Source organism: Canis lupus, chromosome 8, assembly GCF_003254725.2.
Source record: "Canis lupus dingo isolate Sandy chromosome 8, ASM325472v2, whole genome shotgun sequence".
NCBI lineage: Eukaryota > Metazoa > Chordata > Mammalia > Carnivora > Canidae > Canis > Canis lupus.
This window is the reverse complement of record NC_064250.1, coordinates 8,394,152-8,411,786: the sequence shown is the minus strand read 5'-3', so window position 1 is coordinate 8,411,786 and position 17,635 is coordinate 8,394,152. Positions and strand designations below refer to the sequence as shown.

At 34.4% G+C, this 17,635-nt stretch overlaps 1 long non-coding RNA gene across 2 annotated transcripts in view; it reads right to left on the bottom strand.

The window, feature by feature from the left end:
• Positions 1–17,635, bottom strand: part of LOC112657810 (uncharacterized) — a 57,545-nt gene that overhangs the window by 26,327 nt on the left and 13,583 nt on the right. The window contains exons 2-3 of one of the 2 annotated variants that reach the window (XR_003135321.2): positions 2,401–2,729; positions 1,767–2,105 (exon numbers count right to left, since the gene is read on the bottom strand). This is a non-coding gene — a long non-coding RNA (uncharacterized LOC112657810). Of the gene's footprint in view, positions 1–1,766; positions 2,106–2,400; positions 2,730–17,635 lie in introns of those variants that run through there. The other variant, XR_007412262.1, reaches the window with a different exon arrangement.

Below are 17,635 nucleotides of genomic sequence, written 5' to 3'. Positions count from 1 at the left end.
ATGTGTCCCTTCTCCATCTACTAAATTACTCGGGCCTATCTAAAACTAGTTTTAAAACCTAGGAATGGACCAAGACTCAAGAAGTGACTCTTGTTTATGACTCTAAACTCTTCCAAGTAATTTTGAGGAAACAAAATATACTTAAAGCCTTTAAGTATCAGTGATATTAATTGACAAATATTACAGCACTTTGTAGAACGTAGTGTGAAGACTTACACCAAGTGCGTGTGAATGCACACGTCAGTCTTGCCACCTCAGTTTTAAGATGTGTTTTCTGCTATGATTTACAGGTACAAGGACCTAAAAACAAGACCTCACCCGTTTCACACTATGAAATGGTCCAATTATATCCTGATATCTGTATTAGCAATTGACAATTGCAGAGACATAAAGATATGAGTCTACAGTTCTGTATTGTTAATTGATTTATGTGTGAATATGCTAATACAATCCTGATTTTGTCTTAAGATTTTTAATGAGATTAAACCTAAATACTTGTTGTTTGTGACCTAAAATATTTTGAAATAAGTTTGATAATCTACAACTACTATTCTACTTTTCCTAAAACATAAACAGTATTTGGCTATAGGCTAAATGTGACTCCTTAAAGAAGCTAAAATAAAATTCTTACAATCTGGATAAATTAAATGAGTATAATGAGAAGTAAGAAAAATCAGTTCAGTGGGCACAATAATTCATTTAATTTCTGGGAGAAAGTAAGTTACTGGCAGTTTCTCCTTTTAAGAACTGAATAGATGTGGGCAGCAATTTAAGAGTTCATTAGTATATTCTATAGCATTTTCCCCAAATAAACTACACATTTTAATGCATATGTGTGTGTGGCTATATAGATATATAGTTATATGGATATAATATATAGTCCTATTGATCAGTTTTATCTGCATATGAGGATATATAGCTATATAAATATAATATATAATCAGCTTGATCATTTTATAGCGTTTTATAGACCTTACAATCTGATATGGACAATTAATATTTTTCTTCTTAAAATCTTGAGCCAAATTGGCCCCAAACACCAACCAAAACATAAAGAAAACTCATGCAAATTACGTTGGAAAAATAAATATTACTAGATATTTTTAAAGCAGTGTTAGGAAAAAGGTAATATTTTGATATGTTTTTCTCTCCTTTTTATGAAGAAATTTGACTTCCTAAAGCCCACTAAGCAGAAAGGAGAAATAAAAGAATCAATTACTGCCTAAATGTTCTTTTAAAAAAATATTTAATTTTTCCTTTGTGGAATAATCCTTGAATTCAAAAGAACTAAACAATGAAACTGGTAATATAAAGTATAATAATGCTGTTAGCAGCTGAATTTTTTATTACCTATTTAGTGTTTATTTCCATTTACAAGATTGTATACTTGGATGGCAAAGTAAAGAATACTTGAACCCATGAAATTTCATTTCTTTAATTTTATATTTCTATCTGAAATATGATGTATAACTTTATAAATGTATGAGTTGGAGTTACAGGTTTGGGTCTGTGGCCAACATTCTACTGTACCTCTTAGGATATAAAATAAATCATAATCACTCACAACCTTCATGTATAGAGTGCTAGTCTATATTTATCAGGCTATACATTTTCCTATCCCCACGGATACAATTAATTCATTCTGCACATAATAGCACTGAGTAAATATTTGTTAAATGGAAAAAAGGGGAAAAAGTTTTTATACTTATATAAAGGATATTATGGTTATATAAATTAAACATTCAGAGTAAACACTTCAAGAATATTTAATAGTATATATTTATATCCAATGTTTGGCTGAAGATAATTAGTGATACAAAGTGTTGTCCATGGAATTAGGTGACCAATTTCTCAAAGAGCTGGCATAGGAAAACTTCATTTGGAAAGTTATTTAAAAAGAGAGAGGCTCCCCCCCCACCAAAGAAAAGAGAGAGAGAGGCATAACTTTTAGCAAAGAACAATGAAGAGACACAAATAAGGGCCTTAGGAGCAAGATAACCTGGGGTGATCCATTGCAAACATAATACGATATTGAATTCTTGGTTGCCAAATGAAAAAATTCAAATTGGACAGGAAGGCTTGCCTGGCAGAAGTAAAATTAGGATCTAGAATAAAACAAGAAATAAAAACAGTTGAATAATTGGGGAACACACTGGGTAAAAAGAAGGATTTTATGCCATTTTGAATGATGAACAGAAAAATAGTGAACATCACTTTGGCTTTTATAATTGGATAACCCATGACCTGAATTAAAAAGAATGTTGTAAAATTGGTGTGGTAGGTAAAATGGACTGACACTCAACCTCCATTCCACCTTCCTTCCAATATGTTGTGTTTTCCAGGATCCCTTCCAGCTAGGGTCTATATATGTTCTGGGCTAAAAGAATCGGAGGCACTCACATGACATTTGGATGCAGAAGAGTGAAGCTGTGCTCCCATTACTTCTGCTCTTTTGGTGGCAAGCATGGTCACAGTAGCATTGAACTGTTCTGTGGCAACATTGGCAGAGGTCCCAGTGTCAAATCATCAACTTCATAGATGTTAAGAGGTGAGGTATCAGACATTGATTCTTGGTGCATCTTCTGTAATGTGAATTTATAATGTGGAATTTGATGATGTGTCCTCTTGCAAAAATGTCCTTGTTCTTCTCACAGTTTTGACCTCTACTAGTTTAGAGGCTATAATATCCAAGGAAATGTTTCTATCAGATGGCACACTTGTTTCTAGACCTGGAAAATGAGTCTGCTGTTAGCCATTTCTGGGCTCCTTATGACCTTAAAGTAACAGGAGAAAACGAGGTTTCTCTATTGGATAAGAAGATTAATATTAATTTTATAGAGACCTAGAGCTGCTACTAAGATGTGTCAGGGACAGTAGTATGTGAGTATCTAGAACGGAAGGGCTATGTATAGATGTATAGATGCGTCTTTATATTACCACGCCCTTTGAATTACCAGGTGTAAGTTCATGTACAATTCCAGTAATCCAAAACAGACTGTCACCAGTAACAGCTCAGGCTCATCAGGAATGAAGGTTTGCCTTAACTCACCCATCATTTAACCTCAAACAGCTGAGGGCAATGGAAGCATGAAATTCAGAAGATGTAAAATAATACTTTAAATAGCAAACATACTCTTGTGACCATTTGGAGAAACAAAAGCTGGAATAGCCTCTTTTTCTTTAGGTAGCTATGTCTATGTAAATATTATTCCTTTCTCCCACTTAGTTTCCCTCATTTTATATTGTAAATTATTCTTTGATAACCTTGTAGGATATATAGATGGGAAGGTTAATGAACTAACAGAGGAAGGAACACCATTTATTTTTTTTTAAGATTTTACTTATTTATTCATGACAGACATGGAGGGGGGGTGGTCGGGCAGAGACACAGGCAGAGGGAGAAGCAGGCTCCATGCTGGGAGCCCGATGTGGGACTTGATCCCGGAACTCCAGGATCACGCCCTGGACCAAAGCCAGGTGCCAAACCTGCTGAGCCACCCAGGGATCCCCAAGGAACATCATTTAAAGAAGGATTCTATGACTATTAGAAGCCTGGGTTTCTTTTCTTGGGGGCAGTATGTTTTTATTTATATGGGGGGAATAGTTGTATTGAATGAAAAATCAGTTGTTGCTGCTACTGTTGTTTGGAAATTTATGTATGGGAAGAGTAACATGAGTGGTCAGTGAACATTGCTGGACAGTGGGAGTTATCCTGTTTTATTGTTCAATATCCACTCACCTTTTTTCTACTTGTGCTTTCCCATGCTACTGAGGTTAAGAAGCTAAATCTACATTTGTAAGACTCTTGCAAACAGGCTCAGAATGTGGTTTAGATTTGGACAGTTAAGCAACATTCATGTCTAAGTAAGGCAGAGTAATGTGGAAGCCACAGGTCTACCATTTCTGCCTTTTTTTTTTCTTTTTGTCATCATACTCATCCAGGCCCTGAATTTTTCTGTAACAACATTTGCAGAAATCCCAGTGACACATAATTAATTTGTGAATATTGAGAAGACTCAGGGCATCAATTTTTGCCAATATATAGGTGTAATGTGACACTGGAGTCAAAGTACATAGTTTTCTAATCTAGAGACTACAGCAGCTACAATAATACATTCCTGAACCATATGGTTGAAAAGACAGTGCTCTAAATTCTTAAGTATAACAAAGGAAGAGATTCACCTGGTGGATTACTTCTATGGTATTAGAGACTTCCCTCCAGGCTTTCCAATAAGTTTGCACAAACTGAATTCTTGTATTAAATCCTTTTCTGCTTAAAATTACCAGAGGTGTTTCAGTTATCTTCAACTTAACCCTGACTCAAACAGATGGTATATTGAGAAAGAAACACAATTAACCAAATTAAGCCATTTGATGTGATGAAAATCCATCCTTTGTAAGCATAATATGAACTGGAAACAATCATGTGTTGGAAGAGATAATTTCTGTACAAAGTATATTGACTGATTTATCAAGAACCCAAATTTAGTTGTAATATTCAATAAGTTCTTGCTTTTTTTCTTACTGTCTTACAGGCATAGCTAGGTAAAATGGCTTTACCCACAGAACTAGTTCATTCCTAACTTTGAACCTGGGCCATCTACTTTATTTGTTAGACCACACATGCATTTTTATTTGAATTTCGTATTAGTTTAAGTCACAGTTGTTTACTTGCCATTTATAAGCTTCATATAAACTATATATTTATCAACAAATTTTGACACCTGAAAGACAATGATGCATCTCCATATTGATTTTTTCATAGTATAGTATAGAGATGAAAAGATATATGTCATATATATGATAAAAATCTAACAATTTAGGAGGAAACGTCCTTATCTGTAAACAGAAAGAAAACTCATAGTTAGATTCAGCTAAGATCAAGCATTGAATCTTTATATATTGGTTTAATTTTTGTTTTAATCTCATCAGAGATCAAAGTTTTCAAGTCAGACTGAGATACTTAAAGAGACAAAAACAGTTATGGGTCATGTACGTTTCTGAAATAGTGACTGATTACAAAGGTCTAATCTGGGAGAAGGTAGGGTTAAGTCACCCATAGTTTACTCAAAAGATCAATGTCTGATCAATCCATGAGCTAATCAAGTGCAATGTAGTGTAGATTTTGTCTAGTTCTCCTGCTTTCACTTATTTCCTTCTCAAGGATGCCAAAAACTTAGAGTTGTAAGATACTCATATACTGTTGAGGTACATAGAATCACAGATATTTGAGCCATTTGGTTGGGAGAGCATATACTAATTTTATTTAGCTTTGCAAACCTGACCTGTAACAGAATTGACTTTCAGATCTAAAGAAGAGTAGAAGTAAACACCCACTTCAGTTGCAGTTCAGGATCTATTTTCCACATATTCTGAAAAATCCATATAACTGGTAATTTTAGCACAGAAACAGTTCTGAACAGCAGAAATTGTGCATTCACTGACATCATAACTGAGGGATATTTTCCATCATTCCCATATAGTATCTAATATGTTGTGTTCTCTATATTTATTTAGAGTTACATATAATGACTGACATTCACTCTTTTATAATTGATCAGACTGACTTATTTTACTGTCTTTGGGGAACACAGGCACATTTGAGAGACAGCAGTTTCTTTTTTATTTAATTATAGGTGCAAATCTGTCCTCTTTGATCCAGGTAAATCACTTTTAAAAGGTGAAAGTTTTGATACATTATTTATGAGGTTGATTTCCTATTTTGCTATGTATTATTAGAAGCATAACAAGAAAAAATGCCATAATTTCAAAAAAGGGTAAAAATCAATCGTTAGAATATGTCTTGGAAATAAAAGAAGAAAATATTTTTATATGAACAGAAGTCAGATCCATCCCCCCAAAAAAGCCAACTCACAGACAGGAAATAATTAGATGTTGAATAAATGAAAAGTATATTATTAGAAGAGATTTTTACATGATAGGTCTAGGGACTGTTCCTTCACTCAAAGCTTTGTTTCATTTCAGAGGTTTCTGGCAGCTTAAAGTACAGAAGTAAATTTTATGATAAAATTACTTCTAAATATCATAGAGCAAACAGTACTCACTGTGACTTTATGTTTTCTCATCCCTCTGTGTCCACAGACAGCAGGAAATCCTCTTGTTGACTAAGGCTGTATTTGATAATAACCTTTCTCTCCTTGTTATATTACTTGGAGTGCTCATCATTTGAGACATGTAATGTGTTGGGAATCTCCTACAGTCCACTTCAATTGCCAGGCACCATACCTTCCATATTCTCTCTGCAAGCCATTTTTTAAAATCCAACTTTCCAGCTGAGTAGATTGAGGCACACACTATTTCTGAGTATCCCATGAATTTCACATATGGAATTGGCAAGAAAATGTGTGCTGACCTGTCACCCCCTGCATATAGTCCCACAGGATGAAAAAAAAAAAAACTTTTTCATTTGATATTTTCCCCATTTATCCAGAGTGCCTCCAAACACTTCAGAAAGTTAAATAATATATTTGAAAGAAAAAAAAAACAAAAAAAAATGAAACTAGAAGACAAATTAACTTTCGTAACTCCCAGGGAGATACGTATTTTAAGATGAGATTTTTTTTTAAATTAGGAGTAAATAGAGATGTGCCTTGGAGGTGTGGACATTTAAATTTTGGCACTAAATCTGGTGTAGTTGTCTGAAGAGTTATGTGGCAATTCAGTTTCTGGCTAGCTCATCAAAAGAACAATGTTATTGAAAGAGACTTATCTAGACTCTTTGGAAACAGGTTACAAAGTATAACTTTGAGATAAATCCTATAGTCAAGATATTACTGATATATGGCATCTTTAAATTATCAACACACAACTATCTGTTCATACACCTGTGGGGAAAAAAAGGTAATTATGATTCGCTACTGAGCCCTTACATGTTTGTGTGTTTACGTGCAACTGAGTATTAAAAAAATTATGCACATATTTACACACACACATAGACACAAACACCTAAATATGCATACATTTGGCCACACTTAAATATTTGTTCACCCATATATACACATATGGACACAGTACACACGCATATACAAAGACTTGTCCTCTCTCAGAAGAATATATGTTAAGGTATTGGCCCATAGCCCTAGGCTTGTGTCTTTTTTTTTTTTTTTTTGGCTTGTGTCTTTATATGAAACCTTTATTCCTCCTTTTCACCCTCCCTAGATATTTCCTATCACTAAGATCAAGGGTCAGCAAACCTCAGCCCATGGGACAAATCCAGTCTGCCACCTGTTTTTGTGTTGCCTGAGAGCTCAGAATGGTGCATACATGGGGCACCCTGGGTGGCTCAGTGGTTTAGCACCACCTTCAGCCCAAGGTGTGATCCTGGAGACCCAGGATCGAGTCCCACATCGGGTTCCCTGCATGGAGCCTGTTTCTCCCTCTGCCTGTGTCTCTACCTCTCTCTGTGTCTCTCATGAATAAATAAGTAAAATCTTTAAAAAAAAAAATAATGGTACATACATTTTGAGAAAAATCAAAAGAAGGATAAGACTTCATGATGTGTGAAAAGTGTATAAAATTCATATTTCATAATCATAAATAAAGTTTTATTGTTGGAACACAGCCATACAAATTTACCTCATATTTTCTAAGGTTGTGGGCTACAGTAGCAGAGTTGAGTAGTTGCTACAGAGACAACATGTGGCTCTCCCTTTGTTTCACACTACTGCTCAAAGTACTACCGATCACAGTAATATAGTTATAAATTCTCAATGTTTTAAGTGCCACACATATCTCTATCCCATAACCTGTAATATTTTTATTACCAGTGCATACACATTATGTTAAAACAGAAAAAGAAGGGAAAAGTGGACTTCTGATAATTTTAAGACACAGTAGAATGTAGATTGTTATTGAATTAGATCAATACATAAAAAATTTAAAAAGCATCAACATCATACTGGAAGCCCAGCAAGAATAAGTTGCAAGATACAGTCACAATAGCTTATTTTTACTTTTATTTCCCTTGCCTCAGGAGCATATCTAGAAAATTGTTGCTATGGACAATGTCAGAGAAAATTACTGCCTGTGCTTTCTTCTAGGATTTTTATGGCAACAAGTCTCACATGTAGGTCTTTAATCCATTTTGAGTTTATTTGTGTGTATAGAGTAAGAAAGTGATCCAGTTTCACTCTTTTGCATGTACCTGTTTTCCAAACACCATCTTTGAAGACTGTCTTCTTCCCTCTATATCAAAGTAAAAAGCTTCTGCACAGTAAAAGAAACCATCAACAAAACTAAAAGACAGCCTACTGAATAGGAGGAGATATTTGCAAATGACATAACCAATAGAGTTAGTATCTAAACTATATAAAGAACTTCTACAATTCAATACCCCAAAAATAGAATATAAAAATTAGTGAAAGGGAGTAAAGGGAAAGGAGAGATAATGAGTGAAAATAAGAGTGAGGGTGACAAAACATGAGAGACACCGAACTCTGGGAAACGAACTAGGTGGTAGAAGGGGAAGTGGGTGGGGGGTGGGGGTGACTGGGTGACAGGCACTGAGGGGGCACTTGGCGGGATGAGCACTGGGTGTTATGCTATATGTTGGCAAATTGAACTCCAATAAAAAAATAAATTAAAAAAAAATTAAAAAATTAAAATTAAAAAAATAAAAAGGGCACTTGTGATGAGCACTGGGTGTTGTATGTTTAAGTGATGAATCACTGAATTTTACTTCTGAAACCAATATTGCACAGCATGTCAACTAATTAAAATTTAAATAAAAAATAAAGATACCACAAAACCCCAGAAATAAATAATCAAATTAAAAAATGGGTAGAAGATATAAGCAGACATTTCTCTAATGAATACATACAGATGGCCAACAGACACATGAAAAGATGCTCATCACTCATCAGGGAAATGCAGATCAAAACCACAATGTATTGTAACCTCATACCTGTCAGAATGAAAACACACACACACACACACACACACACACACATACACACACACAAGAAAGAAGTGTTGGCGAGGATGTAAAGAAAAAGGAATCCTTGTGGACTGTTGGGAATGCATACTGGTCAGCCACTGTGGAAGACAGTGTGGGGTTTACTCAGAGAATTAAAAATAGAACTGCCCTACCATCCAGCAAACACACTAATGGATATTTACTCAATGAATATGAAAACACTAATTCAAAGGGATACATGCACCCCTATGCTTATTGCAACATTATCTACAATAGCCAAATTATGGAAGCAGCGCATTGATAGATGGATGGATAAAGAAGATGTGATCTATATATACAATAGAATATTATTCAGCCATAAAAAAGAATGAAATCTTGCCATTTGCAGCAGCAGCCACCCACTGTGGATTACAGGTAAATCAAACTGCTTTCTATACTTCCCATGATACCAGTCAGAAATTAAAATAAGATGCAAGGTGTCCATTTTCACAAAATGTTTTAGTGTTATATTTTAGGAACTCAAACTATAATTTCAGTAGCATTTTCAGACCTTACTACAAGTGCCAAAGAAATTTCTGTATTTCAAAATCCATTTAACTATGCAATTGAGGAGCTTCCACCTAATTTTGTTTTGGAAGTGACTAATCTGCACAACAGCAATGACATGACATGGTTAATGGTTGATGGCAAAAGAATAATAGAATCTATAAAAGCCTTCTAAGTGAAAAAATATGTTTAAGGTCATAACCCATGGCCTGCTACCAGTATTTATCAATACCGATCTGTGTGAAAAAAAAATTTTTTTAGAGCTGAAATGTGTAAAAATATCCTTGTAGATCAGCGTTACCCGATAAATATTTGCAGTTGATTTTGGTGATGGAAAATATTAACTGAAACAAAATTAAGCAAAATGCTTAATAGAATAGAATTTCTATTTTCCTTGTTAGTAGACCTGAATTACAAAATGTACTCAATTAATATATTTTTAATTTCTCAATTAAAAATGTGGAAGTTTCTCTGTTGTTTATAAATACCTATGTAATAGCTTTGATTTTGCCTCTTGGCCCACAAAGCCAAGATATTTTACTATCTGGCCTTTTACGTGGAAAGCTGGTCAATCTGTGCCCTAGAGTATTTAACGCCTTTGCCCTCCCAACTAGAGCTGCTGCTACTCTCCAGGAACCAGAAAAGACTCTAATTTTTCTCTATGGATGAGAGTTAAGTGAATATGGAATGAGGGTTTCTTTTCTCCATGCCATATATTGTAATATCAAAGTTGAAATTTGGAATGTAATTTCCCATAAAATCACTTGGGGTTAGTTTGTATGAAATAGGTGAATTACTACCTATAGTTCCAGTCCATTAAACAGTAAATGTACTTTGGTGGACCTGAGTAAGTACCTAAACAGCATTTTAAGTAGATTTCTCAAGAAAATGAATACTGCATGCTTTAAAAATGACTAGTAACCACACTTTTAAACAGAGCTCTACTGCAATTCAAAAGCTACCTATATTTTTTATGAGTCCTTGAAATAAGACAGCATCACTGATAGTTTACACTATTTTCTAATTCCAGGGCAGTCATCTAACTTCCCTAGCTTTTAGCCTCAAAAAGCACCTTTTTCAAAATTATATTAGTAACTGGATTCTCAGATCAGCAAACAACCTTGTTAGATATAAATCAGTTAATGTTGATAAAATACACTGAGAATTATGAGCATGATATTATGTCATTTCTATCATTATCTCCAAGGAGAATAGAACTGCTGGGATTGAATAATGCCACTCTTCACTGGTAGCCAGATTGACTCTCAGGCAGGAAACCACCTCATTCCCTTAAGGTGGATAATTACACACTGAAAGCCACATGAGTCTCATTAATGAGGAGGCCAAGCTAATAAACAGATCCCACAACATTCTTATTAGCCTAATACAACTGCGCTTGGGGTAAAAATAATTCCACATTGAGTAAACCTGATAATCAGGAGTCTTAAGTTAAGCAAAGTGTCAGGTTGAGTGTAGGGAAGAAAAATGTAAAAACAAAGACAGAAAAAAAGCAAACATATAATAAAAATCCCTCATCTTTCCATCTACATATCTAATTATTTTATAGATTTTTCTTATTTCTTGCAGATAGAGGTCAGCATCCATCTTTAAAATTTATGTCCCGTATTATAACAGTTTGTTCATTTGACAGTTTTCTTACTAGGTTCTAGGCAAGTTGTTAAAAAATAAAACTACATCCACAATATCCAATACTGGAAACAGGTCACAAATATCTTATGGAAACAAATGGGTGGTATTTCAATTCTTACGTTAAAAACTTTTACAATTAAGAATTATTTAAGGTAAATAAATATGATATTATTTGTGATCCACAGCAACTCTCTTAGATAATAAAGAATTATCTTCTCATTTTACACTTATGAAAATTGGTACTCAAGTTAAATGACTTGTGACTGGCTGTACAGTAAATGCAAGTCTTCTGATTCAAGGTCTAAAACTTTTTACAATATGTCAAATCTACCTTATTCGTTTTGATAATACTGATTTCCGATAGCCTGCTGCCTTTTCAACCTCAACGCTTGAATAACAACTTTATCAAATTTTCCTCAAATAGCAGTTTCCTTGCATGTACCTAGAGTATCTCTGGATTCCTCTTCATTCACCTTCTTCTCAAATCACAGGTAGCAAATGTTACTGCTTTCATTATGTCCTACATTCAGTACCTTCTTCTCTCTCCCTTTGAAGCATTGCTCCTCCACATTTTTACTTACAACTTTACTACCATTTTTTTCTACCACTCAACCTACCCAGTCTGTGGACTAACCAGTATTTCCTTCTGACAGTCATCACCATGTTATAGTGAAAAAACATTGGCCCGGGAATAAAATACTTGATCTTCATAATTTAGAAGTTTATTCTTTTGACAGATCTCCAGGTCCTTGAGATTTAGAAAAGTAGATTGCTGAATGACTGTAGACTGCTGTAGAGCTGTCACATGAATTTTAGATAATGACATTACATAGGAAAGAGTACTAAAAAAAAGTCTAACATTCAGTTAAGCGTACACTATGTGCCAGCATTGTGTTAATCACTTTGTGAATGCTATCACCCATAGCCCTTAGCCCCTTTAAGGCAAATATTCTCACTCTCTGTTTATAGAGGTGGCCCCAAAGTACTGTGATTAGTAACATGAATTTCATATCTAGACTATAGGGATGTGAACTCTATTTCCATTACCTTCTAGCTTTTGTCCATGAAAATTCTGATTTTAATCCTTTTGGACATTTGCCAAATATCCTCTGAAAGAGGAGAGGGGCATGTGTATATATATGCGTTTTATATGTACATGTGCAAACCTATATGAATGTATATGTGTTTGTGTGTGTAGAAATGTATGTTTGTGTTTTCGTGTGTGTACTTGTGAGTGGGTGTATATGTTTTATGTGCATGCATTTGTGTTTATGCATGGTTGAGTGAGTGCTCAGGAACAAATGTCACCCTTCTCCCACAAAGCATATGTACAGATGGTGAGTTGTGTGCTGATAATTTGGAGATGCCAATGCATTAGCTATATCTTGGCTTCTGAATCTAGTTCAAAGTACGTCATATAAATTCACCATAAATTGAAATGGATGTGGAAAAAGTGGAGCTACCAGCTTTTCATGTTTCTGCCTCTACACTTTGTTTCCATGTATACCATGATATTTAGCTGTTTATAGAGGCTTTGTTACTTTATTATTTCATTTCTGTATTTTTTGCTTGATTTTCTTGAGTTCAGGTATATAATGATTTTATTCACAGAACATTTTTTCTATTTTTAATTTTCCTATATTTGTATCTTAATTATTGTCCTTTTTGGATAGTCATGGCTTAGTATGTTCTGGTATATTATTAAGTAAGAGTTGGTAAAGAGTATATTCTTATCTTATTCCTGTTTTTTAAAGAGAATAACCATGTTTCTCCATTAAGTATAATGTTAGCAGGCAGCCCGGGTGGCTCAGTAGTTTAGCGCCACCTTCGGCCCAGGTCATGGTCCTGGAGACCCGGGATCGAGTCCCACATCGGGCTCCCTGCATGGAGCCTGCTTCTCCCTCTGCCTGTGTCTCTGCCGCCCCCCCCCCCTGCCCTCCCCCCTGTGTGTGTCTCTCATGAATAAATAAATGAAATTTTTAAAAAATGTTAGCTCTCAGTTTTAAATCTGTACTCTTTGTCATGCTAAGAAAGAAATGCTCCAAACATAATTTTTTGGTATTTTAATCAAGAATAGATGTAGAATTTTGTCATTTTTTCTCATCATCTTTTGAGATAATTGATTTTTTTTACTATCTTTGCTACTAATGTAATGAATTATAATAATAATCTCTCCTGTGTTATACCAGAATTTCTTGTCTGTGCTAAATCCCATTCAGTCGTAATGAAAATATATATTGGATTATTTTTATCCTAAAGTGAGTTGAAATATTATTTATAATTTCAATTTCTCTATTTACTAATGAAGTTACCTGCTACTTTCTTTAGTTTCAATCTTCTTATGTGATTTAATGTGTTTATTCCTAATGTGACAAAGAGAAGTTTACATTCTTTTCTGTGTATTTGAATCATTTTCTGTATTAATAAACAATATTCTTAACAAAGGGATCTTTTTCTTTAGAAAATCGATAACTCAGATTATTCTCCAATAAATCTGAGTTAGGACTAGAGCAGAAAAATCTACCATATAACTCAAATGTGGTCCTAAGGATTACCTTCTTCAAAATCATTTGAGAAAGTTCCTAAAAATTTCCACCTCAGACTTATTCACAGGGTCACTTTATGACTTTTATGAGCCATACTGTTTTCCCCCGTGGGCCGCCTTCTCTTATATTTTTGTTAGTATAAAGACAAATATATTCATATTATGCATTTAAAATTTTACTTTGACCTAAAGGCTCATATTTTTCTTATGATTTTTAAAAATATTAAAATATTTTCATACCTCCCTAAAAGTGTGTAGGCCCTAGGCCCTGTGTTTACTGTGGCTAATAGTTATATTGGCCCTGCATATTGAGTAGGAACTCTTCAGGTATAGAGGCCAGAGATGTGCATTTGAACAGCTTCTGTGGTTCATGTGCCCAGTGTTCTTGTGGCTAGGAGAGCTAGGTTCACTGAGGACTAATTCAACCTTTGCCACTAACTGATAACTTATAGCATCATAGAGCTAGTCACTTAACCTCTTCAGGTTTTAAGGGTCTGTAATATCTCTAAATTCCTCTTACTACAAATTTTTATCAGGAGGTGCTTTACTGAGAACTAATAACCTTCTCATCTTCTATGTATTCTTTCATTTAACAGCTAGATAAATGGATATATCAAATATATCCAGTAGTATACTGAAGTACTAGACGCATCAGTTACTAAATGAGGTAAATTTGGCCCCCAATCAAATGTGGTCCCCAACCTCGTTGGCCTTATAGTATAGTGCAAAAATAGACAGTAAGAAAATATAATTGTGAGGTTGTTAAAATAAGAAAGTATGGGATAATAAGGAGACTTAATCTAGTCTGGGAAGCCAATGTCTACTTGGGATGAATGGGAATCTGCACATCAGGAATGGTGTTGATGGTTACAAATGGAGAAAATATTATTCTCGAATATATTTAGATAAGGGGCATGATGCATTAAAAAAAAATGTTTAAAAAGAGCAAGATGGAGCAGCCCGGTGGCTCAGCAGTTTAGCGCCGCCTTCAGCACAGGGCGTGATCCTGGAGACCCGGGATCAAGTCCCACATCAGACTCCCTGCATGGAGCCTGCTTCTCCCTCTGCCTGTGTCTCTGCTTCTCTCTCTCTCTCTCTCTCTCTCTCTCTCTCATGAATAAATAAATAAATAAAATATTAAAAAAATAAAAAGAGCAAGATGGCAGGAACAGAAAGGGAAAGGGGAAAGATAGCAATTCATGTAGATGAAGTTAATTTTCCGTTGTTTATTTCATTCTACAGAACTAATTTTTTCTTTTCTTTTCTTTTCTTTTCTTTTTTTTTGCTATGTAAAGTATACAATTTACGATGTTTTTCAGAATGCCACCTCTATATGGGGGTTGCAATTATTCTCTTAATTTTTCTAAGATAATAGTTATGATCATAGTTAGGATCATTTGCTTTCCTGTTCAGATGATGTTATAGAAGCCACCTTTGGAAGTGACTTCTGGAAGTACTTCTACAGAGTACGGAATCTTCATCTTCATCTTCTTGGCACAATAGGATTTGTAGTTAGGCAAACCTGAGATTTGTTTTTTTTAACTTCCCGGTTGTTAAGGTTAATTTTGTGGAGTAGGTTTTCTTTGTTTTGGGATTTTAAGTATTTGTTGTATTGTTGGGATGGTACAGCAAACTTTAAGAGGAGAAATCTGCATTGTCAAACATCTGCCATTTTTTTTGCAAGACCATTTCTTATTGCTTTTAGAATATATACAGTTTACATACTAAATATGTAATATTTTATGTTCACATCAGCAGTAGTAAGAAAATGGCTGATTACATTAATCTCTTATTCCTACATCCCCTTAGATATTCAATTTAATGATTGCCAATGAAATTGTTCATTGAAGTTTTTAATGTATAATTTTAAATTGCATTTTAACCAAATTTAAAAAATAAATACAATGAATTCAATTTATTTAGCGCTTTATTAAAAAAATTTTAAAGACAAGTTTCACCAACCCAAAAATCTCCTATAAGTTGAACAGAGAAGCTAAGTCAAATATCTATATTCAATTTGTGATTGAGTTTTTACCACTGATAGATGTTTTCTTACAGATATCATGTTGTTAAATTGTTGGCAAGATCTTCACCTTGTTTTATCTTTTTAAGATATCCTAAAAGTGGGATCCCTGGGTGGTGCAGCGGTTTGGCGCGGGCCTTTGGCCCAGGGCGTGATCCTGGAGACCCGGGATCGAGTCCCACATCGGGCTCCCGGTGCATGGAGCCTGCTTCTCCCTCTGCCTGTGTCTCTGCCTCTCTCTCTCTCTCTCTCTCTCTCTCTCTGTCTCTGTGACTATCATAAATAAATAAAAATTAAAAAAAAATTTTACTTATTTATGATAAGTAAAACCGCTGCACCACCCAGGGATCCCCAAATAAGTAAAAATTTAAAAAAAAAGATATCTTAAAAATATGCTGCCGCTTTTATCCTCTATTATCTCATGAAACACAGCCTTTGCTTCTGAAGCCATCTCCAAAGATAAAGAATAGGTTGATTTATCATTTGCACAAATAAGGAAGATAATCCATGTACAGCGAGTTTATTTAGCTAGTAAAACCCTATTAAACTATACTAAAATTTTAACTGTAGTTCAAGGATCTCAACATCTAGTATAATGTTGATTTTTTAAAATAATCTGCCCTCTATTTAATAAAGTATAATCACTTCTCTCATTCTAACAAGATTTTGCTAAATCAGGTCAATCATATATTCTCAGTGCTATATGAACAATGTAAATTCCTTGTATGATCTCATTGTAAATGGTAAGTACAAAGTTTAAAACAAAAAACTCAAAAAATAAAGTATGTGATGAGTGGATCTCTAGAATGTGTTAGACCATGAGCTTTTTTTCCTTTTTTTTTTTTTTTTTTTAGGTTTTTATTTAAATTCTAGTTAGTTACCATATAGTATAATATTGGTTTCAGGGGTAGAATTTAGTGACTTGTCACTTACATATAACACCCAGTTGAGCTTTTATTCTAAAAACTTAAACATACCTTAAGTTTGATGTTTGGCCTCAAAATATGTTGCTATGAAAACTCAAAATTAACTTACTTGGATTCTCAAAGCTTTAAGTTTTGTAAGATGCCATGACATCTACCTCCTGAGCCTTTTGAGATGATTCTTCTCAGAAGATTCAATTATATCTTTAGATTTTTTGTGTTGAAATAAATTTGAAGTCAAAATTAAGTTTAAATGACTAAACTCCATAGCCAATAACTGATGGAATCATAACCAATATCTGGTCTTTTTTGGGGGGGAGCCAAATTTGGGATTATTTTTCACAATCATAAACCAAGAAACAAAAACTATGAATCTCATTTTAAACTGAGGTATAATTGGGTTGGCTCTTCAATTAAATGTTTTATTGGGAGGAAATGAAATGGCTACCAGGAGTCATTTATGTATCTTTGAGCTAACCTCTTTTAAACAGGTTTAATAAAGACCAGAAATTTATGCACATGGCTCCAAGTTTAGTACTATTTCAGCAAATGTGTGTATCATGGAACAACAGTCATTCAGGATCTTAGGAAATAACAGACATATTATTTCTTTTTCTAAGCAAGGAGAAATCAATGTAAATTATTAAAATATAAAACATTACTTTGATATTTATATATTGTCTTTTATTGGTACTTCTTTATTTTATATAAAGATTTTGAAAGAGCACAAGCAGGGGAGCAGCAACAGGAGAGGGAGAAGCAAACTTCCCGCTGAGCAGGGAGCCTGATATGGGGCTCAATGTGGGGCTCAACCCCAGGACCCTGAGATTATGACCTGAGCCAAAGGCAGATGCCACCCAGGAGCTCCTTGGCACTTCTTTAAATGAGGAGTGTGATGGTAGTGATTATAAAGCAAGTACAATAATGCCCACTGAAAATTTTGTTCTGCCCTGTGGGATTTGAGGGTGTTTGAAAGAAATGAAAGCAAATCTATATTATAATGCTGTATAACC